Here is a 20,650-nt window from a genome sequence, read left to right as displayed (position 1 = left end):
ACTCATCACAAAGAAGTTTCTGAGAATCCTTCTCTCTAGTTTTTATGTGAAGATATTTCCTTTTCCAGCATAGGCCTCAAAGCGCTCCAAATAAACACATGCAGATTCTACAAAAGGAGTGTTTCAAAACTGTTCTATCAAAGGGAACGTTCAAGTGTGTGAGTTGAATGTACTCATCACACAGATGTTTCTCAGAATGCTTCTGCCTAGATTTTAGGTGAAGAGATTTCATTCCCAGCATAGGCCTCAAAGCGCTCCAAATATCCACTTGCAGAATCTACGAAAAGAGTGTTTCAAAGCTGCTCTTTCAAAAGCAAGGTTCAAGTCTGTGTGTTGAATGCACTCATCTGAAAGAAGTTTCTGAGAATGCTTCTGTCTAGTTCTTACGTGAAGATATTTCCTTTTCCAGCTTAGGCCTCAAAGCGCTCCAAATAAACACTTGCAAATTCTACAAAAGGAGTGTTTCAAAAGAGTTCTATCAAAAGGAACGTTCAAGTCTGTGAGTTGAATGCACTTATCATACCGAAGTTTCCTGGAATGCTTCTGTCTAGTTTTTATGTGAAGACACTTCCTTTTACAGCATAGGCCTCAAAGCACTCCAACTATCCACTTGCAGATTCTACAAAAAGAGTGTTTCAAAACTGCTCTATCAAAAGCAAGCTTCAACACTGTGAGTAGAATGCACTCATCACAAAGAAGTTTCTGAGAATGCTTCTGTCTAGTTTTTATGTGAAGAGATTTCCTTTTCCAACATAGGCCTCAAAGCGCTCCAAATAAACACTTGCAGATTCTACAAAAGGAGTGTTTCGAAACTGCTCTTTCAAGAGGAACGTTCAAGTCTGTGAGTTGAATGCCCTCATAACACAGAAGTTTCTGAGAATGCTTCTGTCTAGTTTTTATGTGAAGATATTTCCTTTTCCAGCATAGGCCTCAAAACGCTCCAAATATCCTCTTGCAGATAATAAAAAAAGAGTGTTTCAAAACTGTTCTATCAAAAGGAAGGTTCAACTCTGTGAGTTGAATGAATGCATCGTGAAGAACTTTCTGAGAATGCTTCTCTGTAGTTTTTAGGTGAAGATATTCCAAAACCCAGCACAGGCCTCGAAGTGCTCCAAATAACCACTTGCAGATTTTACCAAAAGAGTGTTTCAAAACTGCTCTTTCTACAGGTAAGTTCAAGTCTGTGAGTTGAATGCACTCAACACAAAGAAGTTTCTGAGAATGCTTCTGTTCAGTTTTTATGTGAAGATATTTCCTTTTCCAGCATAGGCCTCAAACGGCTCCAAATATCCACTTGCAGATTCTACAAAAAGAGTGTTTCCAAACTTCTCTATCAATTGGTAGGTTCAACTCTGTGAGTTGAATGAACTCATCACAAAGAAGTTTCTGAGAATCCTTCTCTCTAGCTTTTATGTGAAGATATTTCCTTTTCCAACATAGGCCTCAAGGTGCTCCGAATAAACACCTGCAGATTCTACAAACTTAATGTTTCAAAACTGTTCTATCAAAAGGAACGTTGAAGTCTGTGAGTGGAATGCACTCATCACAAAGAAGTTTCTCAGAATGCTTCCGTCTAGTTTTTAGGTGAGGAGATTTCATTTCCCAGCATAGGCCTCAAAGCGCTCCAAATATCCACTTGCAGATTCTATAAGAAGAGTGTTTCCAAACTGCTCTTTCAAAAGGAAGCTTCAAGTCTGTGAGTTGAATGCACTCATCACAAAGAAGTTTCTGAGAATGCTTCCGTCTAGTTTCTATATGAAGATATTTCCTTTTCCAACATAGGCCCCAAAGTGCTCCAAATAAACCCTTGCAGATTCTACAAAAGGAGTGTTTCAAAACTGCTCTTTCTATAGGTAAGTTCAAGTCTGTGAGTTGAATGCACTCAACACAAAGAAGTTTCTGAGAATGCTTCTGTTCAGTTTTTATGTGAAGATATCTCCTTTTCCAGCATAGGCCTTAAACGGCTCCAAATATCCACTTGCAGATTCTACAAAAAGAGTGTTTCCAAACTTCTCTATCAATTGGTAGGTTCAACTCTGTGAGTTGAATGAACTCATCACAAAGAAGTTTCTGAGAATCCTTCTCTCTAGTTTTTATGTGAAGATATTTCCTTTTCCAGCATAGGCCTCAAAGCGCTCCAAATAAACACATGCAGATTCTACAAAAGGAGTGTTTCAAAACTGTTCTATCAAAGGGAACGTTCAAGTGTGTGAGTTGAATGTACTCATCACACAGATGTTTCTCAGAATGCTTCTGTCTAGATTTTAGGTGAAGAGATTTCATTCCCAGCATAGGCCTCAAAGCGCTCCAAATATCCACTTGCAGAATCTACGAAAAGAGTGTTTCAAAGCTGCTCTTTCAAAAGCAAGGTTCAAGTCTGTGTGTTGAATGCACTCATCTGAAAGAAGTTGCTGAGAATGCTTCTGTCTAGTTCTTACGTGAAGATATTTCCTTTTCCAGCTTAGGCCTCAAAGCGCTCCAAATAAACACTTGCAAATTCTACAAAAGGAGTGTTTCAAAAGAGTTCTATCAAAAGGAACGTTCAAGTCTGTGAGTTGAATGCACTTATCATACCGAAGTTTCCTGGAATGCTTCTGTCTAGTTTTTATGTGAAGACATTTCCTTTTCCAGCATAGGCCTCAAAGCACTCCAAATATCCACTTGCAGATTCTACAAAAAGAGTGTTTCAAAACTGCTCTATCAAAAGCAAGCTTCAACACTGTGAGTAGAATGCACTCATCACAAAGAAGTTTCTGAGAATGCTTCTGTCTAGTTTTTATGTGAAGAGATTTCCTTTTCCAACATAGGCCTCAAAGCGCTCCAAATAAACACTTGCAGATTCTACAAAAGGAGTGTTTCGAAACTGCTCTTTCAAGACGAACGTTCAAGTCTGTGAGTTGAATGCACTCATCACACAGAAGTTTCTGAGAATGCTTCTGTCTAGTTTTTATGTGAAGATATTTCCTTTTCCAGCATAGGCCTCAAAACGCTCCAAATATCCTCTTGCAGATTCTACAAAAAGAGTGTTTCAAAACTGTTCTATCAAAAGGAAGGTTCAACTCTGTGAGTTGAATGAATGCATCGTGAAGAACTTTCTGAGAATGCTTCTCTGTAGTTTTTAGGTGAAGATATTCCAAAACCCAGCACAGGCCTCGAAGTGCTCCAAATAACCACTTGCAGATTTTACCAAAAGAGTGTTTCAAAACTGCTCTTTCTATAGGTAAGTTCAAGTCTGTGAGTTGAATGCACTCAACACAAAGAAGTTTCTGAGAATGCTTCTGTTCAGTTTTTATGTGAAGATATTTCCTTTTCCAGCATAGGCCTCAAACGGCTCCAAATATCCACTTGCAGATTCTACAAAAAGAGTGTTTCCAAACTTCTCTATCAATTGGTAGGTTCAACTCTGTGAGTTGAATGAACTCATCACAAAGAAGTTTCTGAGAATCCTTCTCTCTAGCTTTTATGTGAAGATATTTCCTTTTCCAACATAGGCCTCAAGGTGCTCCGAATAAACACTTGCAGATTCTACAAACTTAATGTTTCAAAACTGTTCTATCAAAAGGAACGTTGAAGTCTGTGAGTTGAATGCACTCATCACAAAGAAGTTTCTCAGAATGCTTCCGTCTAGTTTTTAGGTGAAGAGATTTCATTTCCCAGCATAGGCCTCAAAGCGCTCCAAATATCCACTTGCAGATTCTATAAGAAGAGTGTTTCCAAACTGCTCTTTCAAAAGGAAGCTTCAAGTCTGTGAGTTGAATGCACTCATCACAAAGAAGTTTCTGAGAATGCTTCCGTCTAGTTTCTATATGAAGATATTTCCTTTTCCAACATAGGCCCCAAAGTGCTCCAAATAAACCCTTGCAGATTCTACAAAAGGAGTGTTTCAAAACTGCTCTTTCTATAGGTAAGTTCAAGTCTGTGAGTTGAATGCACTCAACACAAAGAAGTTTCTGAGAATGCTTCTGTTCAGTTTTTATGTGAAGATATTTCCTTTTCCAGCATAGGCCTCAAACGGCTCCAAATATCCACTTGCAGATTCTACAAAAAGAGTGTTTCCAAACTTCTCTATCAATTGGTAGGTTCAACTCTGTGAGTTGAATGAACTCATCACAAAGAAGTTTCTGAGAATCCTTCTCTCTAGTTTTTATGTGAAGATATTTCCTTTTCCAACATAGGCCTCAAAGCGCTCCAAATAAACACATGCAGATTCTACAAACGGAGTGTTTCAAAACTGTTCTATCAAAGGGAACGTTCAAGTCTGTGAGTTGAATGTACTCATCACACAGATGTTTCTCAGAATGCTTCTGTCTAGTTTTTAGGTGAAGAGATTTCATTCCCAGCATAGGCCTCAAAGCGCTCCAAATATCCACTTGCAGAATCTACGAAAAGAGTGTTTCAAAGCTGCTCTTTCAAAAGCAAGGTTCAAGTCTGTGTGTTGAATGCACTCATCTGAAAGAAGTTTCTGAGAATGCTTCTGTCTAGTTCTTACGTGAAGATATTTCCTTTTCCAGCTTAGGCCTCAAAGCGCTCCAAATAAACACTTGCAAATTCTACAAAAGGAGTGTTTCAAAGGAGTTCTATCAAAAGGAACGTTCAAGTCTGTGAGTTGAATGCACTTATCATACCGAAGTTTCCTGGAATGCTTCTGTCTAGTTTTTATGTGAAGACACTTCCTTTTACAGCATAGGCCTCAAAGCACTCCAAATATCCACTTGCAGATTCTACAAAAAGAGTGTTTCAAAACTGCTCTATCAAAAGCAAGCTTCAACACTGTGAGTAGAATGCACTCATCACAAAGAAGTTTCTGAGAATGCTTCTGTCTAGTTTTTATGTGAAGAGATTTCCTTTTCCAACATAGGCCTCAAAGCGCTCCAAATAAACACTTGCAGATTCTACAAAAGGAGTGTTTCGAAACTGCTCTTTCAAGAGGAACGTTCAAGTCTGTGAGTTGAATGCCCTCATAACACAGAAGTTTCTGAGAATGCTTCTGTCTAGTTTTTATGTGAAGATATTTCCTTTTCCAGCATAGGCCTCAAAACGCTCCAAATATCCTCTTGCAGATAATACAAAAAGAGTGTTTCAAAACTGTTCCATCAAAAGGAAAGTTCAACTCTGTGAGTTGAATGAATGCATCGTGAAGAACTTTCTGAGAATGCTTCTCTGTAGTTTTTAGGTGAAGATATTCCAAAACCCAGCACAGGCCTCGAAGTGCTCCAAATAACCACTTGCAGATTTTACCAAAAGAGTGTTTCAAAACTGCTCTTTCTACAGGTAAGTTCAAGTCTGTGAGTTGAATGCACTCAACACAAAGAAGTTTCTGAGAATGCTTCTGTTCAGTTTTTATGTGAAGATATTTCCTTTTCCAGCATAGGCCTCAAACGGCTCCAAATATCCACTTGCAGATTCTACAAAAAGAGTGTTTCCAAACTTCTCTATCAATTGGTAGGTTCAATTCTTGAGTTGAATGAACTCATCACAAAGAAGTTTCTGAGAATCCTTCTCTCTAGCTTTTATGTGAAGATATTTCCTTTTCCAACATAGGCCTCAAGGTGCTCCGAATAAACACCTGCAGATTCTACAAACTTAATGTTTCAAAACTGTTCTATCAAAAGGAACGTTGAAGTCTGTGAGTTGAATGCACTCATCACAAAGAAGTTTCTCAGAATGCTTCCGTCTAGTTTTTAGGTGAAGAGATTTCATTTCCCAGCATAGGCCTCAAAGCGCTCCAAATATCCACTTGCAGATTCTATAAGAAGAGTGTTTCCAAACTGCTCTTTCAAAAGGAAGCTTCAAGTCTGTGAGTTGAATGCACTCATCACAAAGAAGTTTCTGAGAATGCTTCCGTCTAGTTTCTATATGAAGATATTTCCTTTTCCAACATAGGCCCCAAAGTGCTCCAAATAAACCCTTGCAGATTCTACAAAAGGAGTGTTTCAAAACTGCTCTTTCTATAGGTAAGTTCAAGTCTGTGAGTTGAATGCACTCAACACAAAGAAGTTTCTGAGAATGCTTCTGTTCAGTTTTTATGTGAAGATATTTCCTTTTCCAGCATAGGCCTCAAACGGCTCCAAATATCCACTTGCAGATTCTACAAAAAGAGTGTTTCCAAACTTCTCTATCAATTGGTAGGTTCAACTCTGTGAGTTGAATGAACTCATCACAAAGAAGTTTCTGAGAATCCTTCTCTCTAGTTTTTATGTGAAGATATTTCCTTTTCCAACATAGGCCTCAAAGCGCTCCAAATAAACACCTGCAGATTCTACAAACGGAGTGTTTCAAAACTGTTCTATCAAAGGGAACGTTCAAGTCTGTGAGTTGAATGTACTCATCACACAGATGTTTCTCAGAATGCTTCTGTCTAGTTTTTAGGTGAAGAGATTTCATTCCCAGCATAGGCCTCAAAGCGCTCCAAATATCCACTTGCAGAATCTACGAAAAGAGTGTTTCAAAGCTGCTCTTTCAAAAGCAAGGTTCAAGTCTGTGTGTTGAATGCACTCATCTGAAAGAAGTTTCTGAGAATGCTTCTGTCTAGTTCTTACGTGAAGATATTTCCTTTTCCAGCTTAGGCCTCAAAGCGCTCCAAATAAACACTTGCAAATTCTACAAAAGGAGTGTTTCAAAGGAGTTCTATCAAAAGGAACGTTCAAGTCTGTGAGTTGAATGCACTTATCATACCGAAGTTTCCTGGAATGCTTCTGTCTAGTTTTTATGTGAAGACACTTCCTTTTACAGCATAGGCCTCAAAGCACTCCAAATATCCACTTGCAGATTCTACAAAAAGAGTGTTTCAAAACTGCTCTATCAAAAGCAAGCTTCAACACTGTGAGTAGAATGCACTCATCACAAAGAAGTTTCTGAGAATGCTTCTGTCTAGTTTTTATGTGAAGAGATTTCCTTTTCCAACATAGGCCTCAAAGCGCTCCAAATAAACACTTGCAGATTCTACAAAAGGAGTGTTTCGAAACTGCTCTTTCAAGAGGAACGTTCAAGTCTGTGAGTTGAATGCCCTCATAACACAGAAGTTTCTGAGAATGCTTCTGTCTAGTTTTTATGTGAAGATATTTCCTTTTCCAGCATAGGCCTCAAAACGCTCCAAATATCCTCTTGCAGATAATACAAAAAGAGTGTTTCAAAACTGTTCCATCAAAAGGAAAGTTCAACTCTGTGAGTTGAATGAATGCATCGTGAAGAACTTTCTGAGAATGCTTCTCTGTAGTTTTTAGGTGAAGATATTCCAAAACCCAGCACAGGCCTCGAAGTGCTCCAAATAACCACTTGCAGATTTTACCAAAAGAGTGTTTCAAAACTGCTCTTTCTACAGGTAAGTTCAAGTCTGTGAGTTGAATGCACTCAACACAAAGAAGTTTCTGAGAATGCTTCTGTTCAGTTTTTATGTGAAGATATTTCCTTTTCCAGCATAGGCCTCAAACGGCTCCAAATATCCACTTGCAGATTCTACAAAAAGAGTGTTTCCAAACTTCTCTATCAATTGGTAGGTTCAATTCTTGAGTTGAATGAACTCATCACAAAGAAGTTTCTGAGAATCCTTCTCTCTAGCTTTTATGTGAAGATATTTCCTTTTCCAACATAGGCCTCAAGGTGCTCCGAATAAACACCTGCAGATTCTACAAACTTAATGTTTCAAAACTGTTCTATCAAAAGGAACGTTGAAGTCTGTGAGTTGAATGCACTCATCACAAAGAAGTTTCTCAGAATGCTTCCGTCTAGTTTTTAGGTGAAGAGATTTCATTTCCCAGCATAGGCCTCAAAGCGCTCCAAATATCCACTTGCAGATTCTATAAGAAGAGTGTTTCCAAACTGCTCTTTCAAAAGGAAGCTTCAAGTCTGTGAGTTGAATGCACTCATCACAAAGAAGTTTCTGAGAATGCTTCCGTCTAGTTTCTATATGAAGATATTTCCTTTTCCAACATAGGCCCCAAAGTGCTCCAAATAAACCCTTGCAGATTCTACAAAAGGAGTGTTTCAAAACTGCTCTTTCTATAGGTAAGTTCAAGTCTGTGAGTTGAATGCACTCAACACAAAGAAGTTTCTGAGAATGCTTCTGTTCAGTTTTTATGTGAAGATATTTCCTTTTCCAGCATAGGCCTCAAACGGCTCCAAATATCCACTTGCAGATTCTACAAAAACAGTGTTTCCAAACTTCTCTATCAATTGGTAGGTTCAACTCTGTGAGTTGAATGAACTCATCACAAAGAAGTTTCTGAGAATCCTTCTCTCTAGTTTTTATGTGAAGATATTTCCTTTTCCAACATAGGCCTCAAAGCGCTCCAAATAAACACCTGCAGATTCTACAAACGGAGTGTTTCAAAACTGTTCTATCAAAGGGAACGTTCAAGTCTGTGAGTTGAATGTACTCATCACACAGATGTTTCTCAGAATGCTTCTGTCTAGTTTTTAGGTGAAGAGATTTCATTCCCAGCATAGGCCTCAAAGCGCTCCAAATATCCACTTGCAGAATCTACGAAAAGAGTGTTTCAAAGCTGCTCTTTCAAAAGCAAGGTTCAAGTCTGTGTGTTGAATGCACTCATCTGAAAGAAGTTTCTGAGAATGCTTCTGTCTAGTTCTTACGTGAAGATATTTCCTTTTCCAGCTTAGGCCTCAAAGCGCTCCAAATAAACACTTGCAAATTCTACAAAAGGAGTGTTTCAAAAGAGTTCTATCAAAAGGAACGTTCAAGTCTGTGAGTTGAATGCACTTATCATACCGAAGTTTCCTGGAATGCTTCTGTCTAGTTTTTATGTGAAGACATTTCCTTTTACAGCATAGGCCTCAAAGCACTCCAACTATCCACTTGCAGATTCTACAAAAAGAGTGTTTCAAAACTGCTCTATCAAAAGCAAGCTTCAACGCGGTGAGTAGAATGCACTCATCACAAAGAAGTTTCTGAGAATGCTTCTGTCTAGTTTTTATGTGAAGAGATTTCCTTTTCCAACATAGGCCTCAAAGCGCTCCAAATAAACACTTGCAGATTCTACAAAAGGAGTGTTTCGAAACTGCTCTTTCAAGAGGAACGTTCAAGTCTGTGAGTTGAATGCCCTCATAACACAGAAGTTTCTGAGAATGCTTCTGTCTAGTTTTTATGTGAAGATATTTCCTTTTCCAGCATAGGCCTCAAAACGCTCCAAATATCCTCTTGCAGATAATACCAAAAGAGGGTTTCAAAACTGTTCTATCAAAAGGAAGGTTCAACTCTGTGAGTTGAATGAATGCATCGTGAAGAACTTTCTGAGAATGCTTCTCTGTAGTTTTTAGGTGAAGATATTCCAAAACCCAGCACAGGCCTCGAAGTGCTCCAAATAACCACTTGCAGATTTTACCAAAAGAGTGTTTCAAAACTGCTCTTTCTACAGGTAGGTTCAAGTCTGTGAGTTGAATGCACTCAACACAAAGAAGTTTCTGAGAATGCTTCTGTTCAGTTTTTATGTGAAGATATTTCCTTTTCCAGCATAGGCCTCAAACGGCTCCAAATATCCACTTGCAGATTCTACAAAAAGAGTGTTTCCAAACTTCTCTATCAATTGGTAGGTTCAACTCTGTGAGTTGAATGAACTCATCACAAAGAAGTTTCTGAGAATCCTTCTCTCTGGCTTTTATGTGAAGATATTTCCTTTTCCAACATAGGCCTCAAGGTGCTCCGAATAAACACCTGCAGATTCTACAAACTTAATGTTTCAAAACTGTTCTATCAAAAGGAACGTTGAAGTCTGTGAGTTGAATGCACTCATCACAAAGAAGTTTCTCAGAATGCTTCCGTCTAGTTTTTAGGTGAAGAGATTTCATTTCCCAGCATAGGCCTCAAAGCGCTCCAAATATCCACTTGCAGATTCTATAAGAAGAGTGTTTCCAAACTGCTCTTTCAAAAGGAAGCTTCAAGTCTGTGAGTTGAATGCACTCATCACAAAGAAGTTTCTGAGAATGCTTCCGTCTAGTTTCTATATGAAGATATTTCCTTTTCCAACATAGGCCCCAAAGTGCTCCAAATAAACCCTTGCAGATTCTACAAAAGGAGTGTTTCAAAACTGCTCTTTCTATAGGTAAGTTCAAGTCTGTGAGTTGAATGCACTCAACACAAAGAAGTTTCTGAGAATGCTTCTGTTCAGTTTTTATGTGAAGATATTTCCTTTTCCAGCATAGGCCTCAAACGGCTCCAAATATCCACTTGCAGATTCTACAAAAAGAGTGTTTCCAAACTTCTCTATCAACTGGTAGGTTCAACTCTGTGAGTTGAATGAACTCATCACAAAGAAGTTTCTGAGAATCCTTCTCTCTAGTTTTTATGTGAAGATATTTCCTTTTCCAGCATAGGCCTCAAAGCGCTCCAAATAAACACATGCAGATTCTACAAAAGGAGTGTTTCAAAACTGTTCTATCAAAGGGAACGTTCAAGTGTGTGAGTTGAATGTACTCATCACACAGATGTTTCTCAGAATGCTTCTGTCTAGATTTTAGGTGAAGAGATTTCATTCCCAGCATAGGCCTCAAAGCGCTCCAAATATCCACTTGCAGAATCTACGAAAAGAGTGTTTCAAAGCTGCTCTTTCAAAAGCAAGGTTCAAGTCTGTGTGTTGAATGCACTCATCTGAAAGAAGTTGCTGAGAATGCTTCTGTCTAGTTCTTACGTGAAGATATTTCCTTTTCCAGCTTAGGCCTCAAAGCGCTCCAAATAAACACTTGCAAATTCTACAAAAGGAGTGTTTCAAAAGAGTTCTATCAAAAGGAACGTTCAAGTCTGTGAGTTGAATGCACTTATCATACCGAAGTTTCCTGGAATGCTTCTGTCTAGTTTTTATGTGAAGACACTTCCTTTTACAGCATAGGCCTCAAAGCACTCCAACTATCCACTTGCAGATTCTACAAAAAGAGTGTTTCAAAACTGCTCTATCAAAAGCAAGCTTCAACACTGTGAGTAGAATGCACTCATCACAAAGAAGTTTCTGAGAATGCTTCTGTCTAGTTTTTATGTGAAGAGATTTCCTTTTCCAACATAGGCCTCAAAGCGCTCCAAATAAACACTTGCAGATTCTACAAAAGGAGTGTTTCAAAACTGCTCTTTCAAGAGGAACGTTCAAGTCTGTGAGTTGAATGCACTCATCACACAGAAGTTTCTGAGAATGCTTCTGTCTAGTTTTTATGTGAAGACATTTCCTTTTCCAGCATAGGCCTCAAAACGCTCCAAATATCCTCTTGCAGATTCTACAAAAAGAGTGTTTCAAAACTGTTCTATCAAAAGGAAGGTTCAACTCTGTGAGTTGAATGAATGCATCGTGAAGAACTTTCTGAGAATGCTTCTCTGTAGTTTTTAGGTGAAGATATTCCAAAACCCAGCACAGGCCTCGAAGTGCTCCAAATAACCACTTGCAGATTTTACCAAAAGAGTGTTTCAAAACTGCTCTTTCTATAGGGAAGTTCAAGTCTGTGAGTTGAATGCACTCAACACAAAGAAGTTTCTGAGAATGCTTCTGTTCAGTTTTTATGTGAAGATATTTCCTTTTCCAGCACAGGCCTCAAACGGCTCCAAATATCCACTTGCAGATTCTACAAAAAGAGTGTTTCCAAACTTCTCTATCAATTGGTAGGTTCAACTCTGTGAGTTGAATGAACTCATCACAAAGAAGTTTCTGAGAATCCTTCTCTCTAGCTTTTATGTGAAGATATTTCCTTTTCCAACATAGGCCTCAAGGTGCTCCGAATAAACACCTGCAGATTCTACAAACTTAATGTTTCAAAACTGTTCTATCAAAAGGAACGTTGAAGTCTGTGAGTGGAATGCACTCATCACAAAGAAGTTTCTCAGAATGCTTCCGTCTAGTTTTTAGGTGAGGAGATTTCATTTCCCAGCATAGGCCTCAAAGCGCTCCAAATATCCACTTGCAGATTCTATAAGAAGAGTGTTTCCAAACTGCTCTTTCAAAAGGAAGCTTCAAGTCTGTGAGTTGAATGCACTCATCACAAAGAAGTTTCTGAGAATGCTTCCGTCTAGTTTCTATATGAAGATATTTCCTTTTCCAACATAGGCCCCAAAGTGCTCCAAATAAACCCTTGCAGATTCTACAAAAGGAGTGTTTCAAAACTGCTCTTTCTATAGGTAAGTTCAAGTCTGTGAGTTGAATGCACTCAACACAAAGAAGTTTCTGAGAATGCTTCTGTTCAGTTTTTATGTGAAGATATCTCCTTTTCCAGCATAGGCCTTAAACGGCTCCAAATATCCACTTGCAGATTCTACAAAAAGAGTGTTTCCAAACTTCTCTATCAATTGGTAGGTTCAACTCTGTGAGTTGAATGAACTCATCACAAAGAAGTTTCTGAGAATTCTTCTCTCTAGTTTTTATGTGAAGATATTTCCTTTTCCAGCATAGGCCTCAAAGCGCTCCAAATAAACACATGCAGATTCTACAAAAGGAGTGTTTCAAAACTGTTCTATCAAAGGGAACGTTCAAGTCTGTGAGTTGAATGTACTCATCACACAGATGTTTCTCAGAATGCTTCTGCCTAGTTTTTAGGTGAAGAGATTTCATTTCCCAGCATAGGCCTCAAAGCGCTCCAAATATCCACTTGCAGAATCTACGAAAAGAGTGTTTCAAAGCTGCTCTTTCAAAAGCAAGGTTCAACTCTGTGTGTTGAATGCACTCATCCGAAAGAAGTTTCTGAGAATGCTTCTGTCTAGTTCTTACGTGAAGATATTTCCTTTTCCAGCTTAGGCCTCAAAGCGCTCCAAATAAACACTTGCAAATTCTACAAAAGGAGTGTTTCAAAGGAGTTCTATCAAAAGGAACGTTCAAGTCTGTGAGTTGAATGCACTTATCATACCGAAGTTTCCTGGAATGCTTCTGTCTAGTTTTTATGTGAAGACACTTCCTTTTACAGCATAGGCCTCAAAGCACTCCAAATATCCACTTGCAGATTCTACAAAAAGAGTGTTTCAAAACTGCTCTATCAAAAGCAAGCTTCACCACTGTGAGTAGAATGCACTCATCACAAAGAAGTTTCTGAGAATGCTTCTGTCTAGTTTTTATGTGAAGAGATTTCCTTTTCCAACATAGGCCTCAAAGCGCTCCAAATAAACACTTGCAGATTCTACAAAAGGAGTGTTTCGAAACTGCTCTTTCAAGAGGAACGTTCAAGTCTGTGAGTTGAATGCCCTCATAACACAGAAGTTTCTGAGAATGCTTCTGTCTAGTTTTTATGTGAAGATATTTCCTTTTCCAGCATAGGCCTCAAAACGCTCCAAATATCCTCTTGCAGATAATACAAAAAGAGTGTTTCAAAACTGTTCTATCAAAAGGAAAGTTCAACTCTGTGAGTTGAATGAATGCATCGTGAAGAACTTTCTGAGAATGCTTCTCTGTAGTTTTTAGGTGAAGATATTCCAAAACCCAGCACAGGCCTCGAAGTGCTCCAAATAACCACTTGCAGATTTTACCAAAAGAGTGTTTCAAAACTGCTCTTTCTACAGGTAAGTTCAAGTCTGTGAGTTGAATGCACTCAACACAAAGAAGTTTCTGAGAATGCTTCTGTTCAGTTTTTATGTGAAGATATTTCCTTTTCCAGCATAGGCCTCAAACGGCTCCAAATATCCACTTGCAGATTCTACAAAAAGAGTGTTTCCAAACTTCTCTATCAATTGGTAGGTTCAATTCTTGAGTTGAATGAACTCATCACAAAGAAGTTTCTGAGAATCCTTCTCTCTAGCTTTTATGTGAAGATATTTCCTTTTCCAACATAGGCCTCAAGGTGCTCCGAATAAACACCTGCAGATTCTACAAACTTAATGTTTCAAAACTGTTCTATCAAAAGGAACGTTGAAGTCTGTGAGTTGAATGCACTCATCACAAAGAAGTTTCTCAGAATGCTTCCGTCTAGTTTTTAGGTGAAGAGATTTCATTTCCCAGCATAGGCCTCAAAGCGCTCCAAATATCCACTTGCAGATTCTATAAGAAGAGTGTTTCCAAACTGCTCTTTCAAAAGGAAGCTTCAAGTCTGTGAGTTGAATGCACTCATCACAAAGAAGTTTCTGAGAATGCTTCCGTCTAGTTTCTATATGAAGATATTTCCTTTTCCAACATAGGCCCCAAAGTGCTCCAAATAAACCCTTGCAGATTCTACAAAAGGAGTGTTTCAAAACTGCTCTTTCTATAGGTAAGTTCAAGTCTGTGAGTTGAATGCACTCAACACAAAGAAGTTTCTGAGAATGCTTCTGTTCAGTTTTTATGTGAAGATATTTCCTTTTCCAGCATAGGCCTCAAACGGCTCCAAATATCCACTTGCAGATTCTACAAAAACAGTGTTTCCAAACTTCTCTATCAATTGGTAGGTTCAACTCTGTGAGTTGAATGAACTCATCACAAAGAAGTTTCTGAGAATCCTTCTCTCTAGTTTTTATGTGAAGATATTTCCTTTTCCAACATAGGCCTCAAAGCGCTCCAAATAAACACCTGCAGATTCTACAAACGGAGTGTTTCAAAACTGTTCTATCAAAGGGAACGTTCAAGTCTGTGAGTTGAATGTACTCATCACACAGATGTTTCTCAGAATGCTTCTGTCTAGTTTTTAGGTGAAGAGATTTCATTCCCAGCATAGGCCTCAAAGCGCTCCAAATATCCACTTGCAGAATCTACGAAAAGAGTGTTTCAAAGCTGCTCTTTCAAAAGCAAGGTTCAAGTCTGTGTGTTGAATGCACTCATCTGAAAGAAGTTTCTGAGAATGCTTCTGTCTAGTTCTTACGTGAAGATATTTCCTTTTCCAGCTTAGGCCTCAAAGCGCTCCAAATAAACACTTGCAAATTCTACAAAAGGAGTGTTTCAAAAGAGTTCTATCAAAAGGAACGTTCAAGTCTGTGAGTTGAATGCACTTATCATACCGAAGTTTCCTGGAATGCTTCTGTCTAGTTTTTATGTGAAGACATTTCCTTTTACAGCATAGGCCTCAAAGCACTCCAACTATCCACTTGCAGATTCTACAAAAAGAGTGTTTCAAAACTGCTCTATCAAAAGCAAGCTTCAACGCGGTGAGTAGAATGCACTCATCACAAAGAAGTTTCTGAGAATGCTTCTGTCTAGTTTTTATGTGAAGAGATTTCCTTTTCCAACATAGGCCTCAAAGCGCTCCAAATAAACACTTGCAGATTCTACAAAAGGAGTGTTTCGAAACTGCTCTTTCAAGAGGAACGTTCAAGTCTGTGAGTTGAATGCCCTCATAACACAGAAGTTTCTGAGAATGCTTCTGTCTAGTTTTTATGTGAAGATATTTCCTTTTCCAGCATAGGCCTCAAAACGCTCCAAATATCCTCTTGCAGATAATACCAAAAGAGGGTTTCAAAACTGTTCTATCAAAAGGAAGGTTCAACTCTGTGAGTTGAATGAATGCATCGTGAAGAACTTTCTGAGAATGCTTCTCTGTAGTTTTTAGGTGAAGATATTCCAAAACCCAGCACAGGCCTCGAAGTGCTCCAAATAACCACTTGCAGATTTTACCAAAAGAGTGTTTCAAAACTGCTCTTTCTACAGGTAGGTTCAAGTCTGTGAGTTGAATGCACTCAACACAAAGAAGTTTCTGAGAATGCTTCTGTTCAGTTTTTATGTGAAGATATTTCCTTTTCCAGCATAGGCCTCAAACGGCTCCAAATATCCACTTGCAGATTCTACAAAAAGAGTGTTTCCAAACTTCTCTATCAATTGGTAGGTTCAACTCTGTGAGTTGAATGAACTCATCACAAAGAAGTTTCTGAGAATCCTTCTCTCTGGCTTTTATGTGAAGATATTTCCTTTTCCAACATAGGCCTCAAGGTGCTCCGAATAAACACCTGCAGATTCTACAAACTTAATGTTTCAAAACTGTTCTATCAAAAGGAACGTTGAAGTCTGTGAGTTGAATGCACTCATCACAAAGAAGTTTCTCAGAATGCTTCCGTCTAGTTTTTAGGTGAAGAGATTTCATTTCCCAGCATAGGCCTCAAAGCGCTCCAAATATCCACTTGCAGATTCTATAAGAAGAGTGTTTCCAAACTGCTCTTTCAAAAGGAAGCTTCAAGTCTGTGAGTTGAATGCACTCATCACAAAGAAGTTTCTGAGAATGCTTCCGTCTAGTTTCTATATGAAGATATTTCCTTTTCCAACATAGGCCCCAAAGTGCTCCAAATAAACCCTTGCAGATTCTACAAAAGGAGTGTTTCAAAACTGCTCTTTCTATAGGTAAGTTCAAGTCTGTGAGTTGAATGCACTCAACACAAAGAAGTTTCTGAGAATGCTTCTGTTCAGTTTTTATGTGAAGATATTTCCTTTTCCAGCATAGGCCTCAAACGGCTCCAAATATCCACTTGCAGATTCTACAAAAAGAGTGTTTCCAAACTTCTCTATCAACTGGTAGGTTCAACTCTGTGAGTTGAATGAACTCATCACAAAGAAGTTTCTGAGAATCCTTCTCTCTAGTTTTTATGTGAAGATATTTCCTTTTCCAGCATAGGCCTCAAAGCGCTCCAAATAAACACATGCAGATTCTACAAAAGGAGTGTTTCAAAACTGTTCTATCAAAGGGAACGTTCAAGTGTGTGAGTTGAATGTACTCATCACACAGATGTTTCTCAGAATGCTTCTGTCTAGATTTTAGGTGAAGAGATTTCATTCCCAGCATAGGCCTCAAAGCGCTCCAAATATCCACTTGCAGAATCTACGAAAAGAGTGTTTCAAAGCTGCTCTTTCAAAAGCAAGGTTCAAGTCTGTGTGTTGAATGCACTCATCTGAAAGAAGTTGCTGAGAATGCTTCTGTCTAGTTCTTACGTGAAGATATTTCCTTTTCCAGCTTAGGCCTCAAAGCGCTCCAAATAAACACTTGCAAATTCTACAAAAGGAGTGTTTCAAAAGAGTTCTATCAAAAGGAACGTTCAAGTCTGTGAGTTGAATGCACTTATCATACCGAAGTTTCCTGGAATGCTTCTGTCTAGTTTTTATGTGAAGACACTTCCTTTTACAGCATAGGCCTCAAAGCACTCCAACTATCCACTTGCAGATTCTACAAAAAGAGTGTTTCAAAACTGCTCTATCAAAAGCAAGCTTCAACACTGTGAGTAGAATGCACTCATCACAAAGAAGTTTCTGAGAATGCTTCTGTCTAGTTTTTATGTGAAGAGATTTCCTTTTCCAACATAGGCCTCAAAGCGCTCCAAATAAACACTTGCAGATTCTACAAAAGGAGTGTTTCAAAACTGCTCTTTCAAGAGGAACGTTCAAGTCTGTGAGTTGAATGCACTCATCACACAGAAGTTTCTGAGAATGCTTCTGTCTAGTTTTTATGTGAAGACATTTCCTTTTCCAGCATAGGCCTCAAAACGCTCCAAATATCCTCTTGCAGATTCTACAAAAAGAGTGTTTCAAAACTGTTCTATCAAAAGGAAGGTTCAACTCTGTGAGTTGAATGAATGCATCGTGAAGAACTTTCTGAGAATGCTTCTCTGTAGTTTTTAGGTGAAGATATTCCAAAACCCAGCACAGGCCTCGAAGTGCTCCAAATAACCACTTGCAGATTTTACCAAAAGAGTGTTTCAAAACTGCTCTTTCTATAGGGAAGTTCAAGTCTGTGAGTTGAATGCACTCAACACAAAGAAGTTTCTGAGAATGCTTCTGTTCAGTTTTTATGTGAAGATATTTCCTTTTCCAGCACAGGCCTCAAACGGCTCCAAATATCCACTTGCAGATTCTACAAAAAGAGTGTTTCCAAACTTCTCTATCAATTGGTAGGTTCAACTCTGTGAGTTGAATGAACTCATCACAAAGAAGTTTCTGAGAATCCTTCTCTCTAGCTTTTATGTGAAGATATTTCCTTTTCCAACATAGGCCTCAAGGTGCTCCGAATAAACACCTGCAGATTCTACAAACTTAATGTTTCAAAACTGTTCTATCAAAAGGAACGTTGAAGTCTGTGAGTGGAATGCACTCATCACAAAGAAGTTTCTCAGAATGCTTCCGTCTAGTTTTTAGGTGAGGAGATTTCATTTCCCAGCATAGGCCTCAAAGCGCTCCAAATATCCACTTGCAGATTCTATAAGAAGAGTGTTTCCAAACTGCTCTTTCAAAAGGAAGCTTCAAGTCTGTGAGTTGAATGCACTCATCACAAAGAAGTTTCTGAGAATGCTTCCGTCTAGTTTCTATATGAAGATATTTCCTTTTCCAACATAGGCCCCAAAGTGCTCCAAATAAACCCTTGCAGATTCTACAAAAGGAGTGTTTCAAAACTGCTCTTTCTATAGGTAAGTTCAAGTCTGTGAGTTGAATGCACTCAACACAAAGAAGTTTCTGAGAATGCTTCTGTTCAGTTTTTATGTGAAGATATCTCCTTTTCCAGCATAGGCCTTAAACGGCTCCAAATATCCACTTGCAGATTCTACAAAAAGAGTGTTTCCAAACTTCTCTATCAATTGGTAGGTTCAACTCTGTGAGTTGAATGAACTCATCACAAAGAAGTTTCTGAGAATTCTTCTCTCTAGTTTTTATGTGAAGATATTTCCTTTTCCAGCATAGGCCTCAAAGCGCTCCAAATAAACACATGCAGATTCTACAAAAGGAGTGTTTCAAAACTGTTCTATCAAAGGGAACGTTCAAGTCTGTGAGTTGAATGTACTCATCACACAGATGTTTCTCAGAATGCTTCTGCCTAGTTTTTAGGTGAAGAGATTTCATTTCCCAGCATAGGCCTCAAAGCGCTCCAAATATCCACTTGCAGAATCTACGAAAAGAGTGTTTCAAAGCTGCTCTTTCAAAAGCAAGGTTCAACTCTGTGTGTTGAATGCACTCATCCGAAAGAAGTTTCTGAGAATGCTTCTGTCTAGTTCTTACGTGAAGATATTTCCTTTTCCAGCTTAGGCCTCAAAGCGCTCCAAATAAACACTTGCAAATTCAACAAAAGGAGTGTTTCAAAAGAGTTCTATCAAAAGGAAAGTTCAAGTCTGTGAGTTGAATGCACTTATCATACCGAAGTTTCCTGGAATGCTTCTGTCTAGTTTTTATGTGAAGACATTTCCTTTTCCAGCATAGGCCTCAAAGCACTCCAAATATCCACTTGCAGATTCTACAAAAAGAGTGTTTCCAAACTTCTCTATCAATTGGTAGGTTCAACTCTGTGAGTTGAATGAACTCATCACAAAGAAGTTTCTGAGAATCCTTCTCTCTAGCTTTTATGTGAAGATATTTCCTTTTCCAGCATAGGCCTCAAAGCGCTCCAAATAAACACATGCAGATTCTACAAAAGGAGTGTTTCAAAACTGTTCTATCAAAGGGAACGTTCAAGTGTGTGAGTTGAATGTACTCATCACACAGATGTTTCTCAGAATGCTTCTGTCTAGATTTTAGGTGAAGAGATTTCATTCCCAGCATAGGCCTCAAAGCGCTCCAAATATCCACTTGCAGAATCTACGAAAAGAGTGTTTCAAAGCTGCTCTTTCAAAAGCAAGGTTCAAGTCTGTGTGTTGAATGCACTCATCTGAAAGAAGTTGCTGAGAATGCTTCTGTCTAGTTCTTACGTGAAGATATTTCCTTTTCCAGCTTAGGCCTCAAAGCGCTCCAAATAAACACTTGCAAATTCTACAAAAGGAGTGTTTCAAAAGAGTTCTATCAAAAGGAACGTTCAAGTCTGTGAGTTGAATGCACTTATCATACCGAAGTTTCCTGGAATGCTTCTGTCTAGTTTTTATGTGAAGACACTTCCTTTTACAGCATAGGCCTCAAAGCACTCCAACTATCCACTTGCAGATTCTACAAAAAGAGTGTTTCAAAACTGCTCTATCAAAAGCAAGCTTCAACACTGTGAGTAGAATGCACTCATCACAAAGAAGTTTCTGAGAATGCTTCTGTCTAGTTTTTATGTGAAGAGATTTCCTTTTCCAACATAGGCCTCAAAGCGCTCCAAATAAACACTTGCAGATTCTACAAAAGGAGTGTTTCAAAACTGCTCTTTCAAGAGGAACGTTCAAGTCTGTGAGTTGAATGCACTCATCACACAGAAGTTTCTGAGAATGCTTCTGTCTAGTTTTTATGTGAAGACATTTCCTTTTCCAGCATAGGCCTCAAAACGCTCCAAATATCCTCTTGCAGATTCTACAAAAAGAGTGTTTCAAAACTGTTCTATCAAAAGGAAGGTTCAACTCTGTGAGTTGAATGAATGCATCGTGAAGAACTTTCTGAGAATGCTTCTCTGTAGTTTTTAGGTGAAGATATTCCAAAACCCAGCACAGGCCTCGAAGTGCTCCAAATAACCACTTGCAGATTTTACCAAAAGAGTGTTTCAAAACTGCTCTTTCTATAGGGAAGTTCAAGTCTGTGAGTTGAATGCACTCAACACAAAGAAGTTTCTGAGAATGCTTCTGTTCAGTTTTTATGTGAAGATATTTCCTTTTCCAGCACAGGCCTCAAACGGCTCCAAATATCCACTTGCAGATTCTACAAAAAGAGTGTTTCCAAACTTCTCTATCAATTGGTAGGTTCAACTCTGTGAGTTGAATGAACTCATCACAAAGAAGTTTCTGAGAATCCTTCTCTCTAGCTTTTATGTGAAGATATTTCCTTTTCCAACATAGGCCTCAAGGTGCTCCGAATAAACACCTGCAGATTCTACAAACTTAATGTTTCAAAACTGTTCTATCAAA

This window comes from Pongo abelii, chromosome 17 (genome assembly GCF_028885655.2).
Source record: "Pongo abelii isolate AG06213 chromosome 17, NHGRI_mPonAbe1-v2.0_pri, whole genome shotgun sequence".
Taxonomy (NCBI): Eukaryota; Metazoa; Chordata; class Mammalia; order Primates; family Hominidae; genus Pongo; species Pongo abelii.
This window is presented reverse-complemented; position numbering follows the sequence as displayed.